This window comes from Geospiza fortis, unplaced genomic scaffold (assembly GCF_000277835.1).
Source record: "Geospiza fortis unplaced genomic scaffold, GeoFor_1.0 scaffold80, whole genome shotgun sequence".
NCBI lineage: Eukaryota > Metazoa > Chordata > Aves > Passeriformes > Thraupidae > Geospiza > Geospiza fortis.
In genome coordinates this window covers 79,622-82,419 of record NW_005054551.1, presented here as the reverse complement: position 1 = coordinate 82,419, position 2,798 = coordinate 79,622, and the positions used below count along the sequence as shown (strand labels likewise).

The 2,798-nt window shown below is 38.9% G+C and overlaps 1 protein-coding gene across 1 annotated transcript in view; it reads left to right on the top strand.

Moving 5' to 3' along the window:
* Positions 1 to 2,798, top strand: part of LOC102034810 (tyrosine-protein kinase ZAP-70) — a 50,760-nt gene that overhangs the window by 35,899 nt on the left and 12,063 nt on the right. The window lies entirely within an intron of this gene.

Sequence of the window (2,798 nt, the reverse complement as noted above, 5' to 3'; positions counted from 1 at the left end):
AAGCTGTGCTGAAGCCATCAGCAGAGCAGCAGGATGGCAGGAGGTCTCTTTTCCTGCTCTTTTCCAGGGGGATGCCCTGGAACAGGCCATCATCAGCCAGGCTCCCCAGGTGGAGAAGCTGGTGGCCACCACAGCCCATGAGAGGATGCCCTGGTACCACGGCAACATCAGCAGGGATGAGGCGGAACGGAGGCTCTACTCGGGGGCACAGCCTGATGGGAAATTCCTGTGAGTATCCAGTGCTGGCATCCGTGGATTTCTGACCATTTCCCACCCCCACTGCCCTTAAAAATAGCTCCAGACAGCCTCTTGCATTTTATTTTGTATTGGAATATATATAATTTTATACATTATATATATAATTTTCTAATATATAATAGTATATAACTTTATAGCATATATTATAATATATATAATTTATAATATATATAATATATATTATTTTAAATATAGAATGTACTATTTTAATATAGAATAATATAATGTATTATATATGATAATATCTAAAATAAATACATAATATATAATATGTAAAATATAGTATATAACATATAACATATAACATATAATATATAATATATATGTCCAATATAATAGATAATATATAACATATAATATATAATACATTATATATTATATATTATACATTATGCATAATATATATATATATTTATATATAGATATACTTTCATATAGAATACATATAGTTTTATACAGGGATGCAGGGACACCTCTCCATGTATCCATGCCCACTCACCACTGGCACTGACAATCCTCAGAGTAAAACCAAGAGCTGCCTTTAATAATTTATGAATCATTTTCCTCCCTGCCAGGCTGAGAGAGAAGAAGGAGAACCATGCCTACGCCCTGTCCCTCGTCTATGGCAAGACTGTGTATCACTACCGGGTGGATCATGATAAATCTGGGAAATATTCCATTCCTGAGGGCACCAAATTCGACACACTCTGGCAGGTACCAAGAAATTGAGGCATCTTTACCTTGCTTTGAAGCATTACCAAGTCCCTCAAAATCATCAGGATAAATAAACCCCTCTAATGCCATTTTTTTAGAGTCAGTGAGTCAGGAGTTATTTTATTCCTGGCCAGGGGTTGTGTGCGTGGCTGACAAAATTCTGGCCTCCACACAGATCCAAAATGTTGTTACTTGATTGGACATCTATATTTATAGAAAATTATATAAAATCTAAATATTTATTTATAGTCATATAATATATTTATATATTTATTATATTTATAGATATGATATAGTAATATTTATACATATATATTATAGAAAATATATATAAAAGTATTTTATTTTTTATACTTATTTATACAGAGAAAATATATTTATATAAAAGTATTTTATTTTTATACTTATTTATACAGAAAAATAAATAAAAGTTCATTGGTTCTAAATGACATCATAACATCACGGTTGTGTTTTGATCCCCACCACTTAATAATTAATAATTATCACCACTGATCTTCAGGGATCCATTCCAACTCAGAATATTCCATTATTCTGTGCTAATTCTCTTTCATTAATTAGCATTCTATCCTCTATTCGTTATTAAGTTCTCTTTTTCTGCTAATTCGACCATATTTTTTTAATCTTTTTAAAACTAAAAAAAAAAATTTCTTTTTTTTTTCCTTAGCAGGATCTCTCCAATGTTAAAACTGAATTTTTTAGTCTCTTTTTCTTCTGGTTTTTCCAACGTCTCCTTGTGGTCCATAAATTCTGCATTCCAGATGTCCAACCTCAATCCATCTTCCTCTCCCAGGCTTTGTTCACTGGGGTGTATCAGAGTTAGTTTATCAAAACTTAAAATTCCAGTAATTTTCTCCAGCTGTGCTCCTGCAAAAGTAGCTCATGACAACCTTGTTCCATGGTGGCTGGGAGTAATTGAAGAATAACACAATATTTATAATTATACATATATTGGTTGAGGTTAATTAATTAAAACAAGTCATTTAAGAGTTAAACCATTACCTAAAATTATGCAGGGAGTGGATGCCAGAGCTTCCTCCTGGCTAGGGCTGTCTGAGGGACAACAACCCCATTTTGCTGTATTTTCTGAATTCCCAGGGCTGTTTTCACTCGGAATTTTATTGAAAACAAAGATTTGGGGCATTTTTACGGCAACAGAGCTGTGCCAGGCTCCTGATTGCAACTGAAACCTGAGCCAGGCAGGAGGGGAAGGGAAAGCCTGGCTGGGCTGGTTGTCCCCAGGCTGAGTGATGTCCCCTCTGTGCTGGATCCAGTGGTGCTGCCATCAAAAACTACCTGGGACCTACAGAACAAACCCTGCAGTTCCTCTGGGAAAACGGATCTGCTTTCTCTCAGGATTTATCCCACACATCAGGGCCTAAACCCCTTCCTGGCTGGCCCAACAATGCCACTGCACTCCACATGCCCCGCTCAAACTGCAGATTTTGTGTTTCCTTGGGCCTTATTAAATTCCCCAAGCTCTTCCCAGCTCTGGCAGATACAGTTCTTCCCAAGCTCTTCTTCCAGCTCTGGGATTCTGTGGCTGTGGCATTCCAAGCTGTGCCACCCTGTGGCTCTCTGCTCTGGGGGCAGTGGCTGCACAGTGTCCCTGTGTGCTCACAAGGCCGCTTTTCCTTGCTGGCTGTGACCTGAGCTGCCTCCAGGCTTCCCTCCCTGTAGGAGTGTCGGGGATGAGGACGGTCGGGACGGACGGAGACGAGAGATCTCTGCAGCCAGGTCGTGGAACTTGGGGTTTATTGCAAAGGGCCTGGGTGCAGGGCCCTGCTGGGAGCTGCCAGGCACAGCTC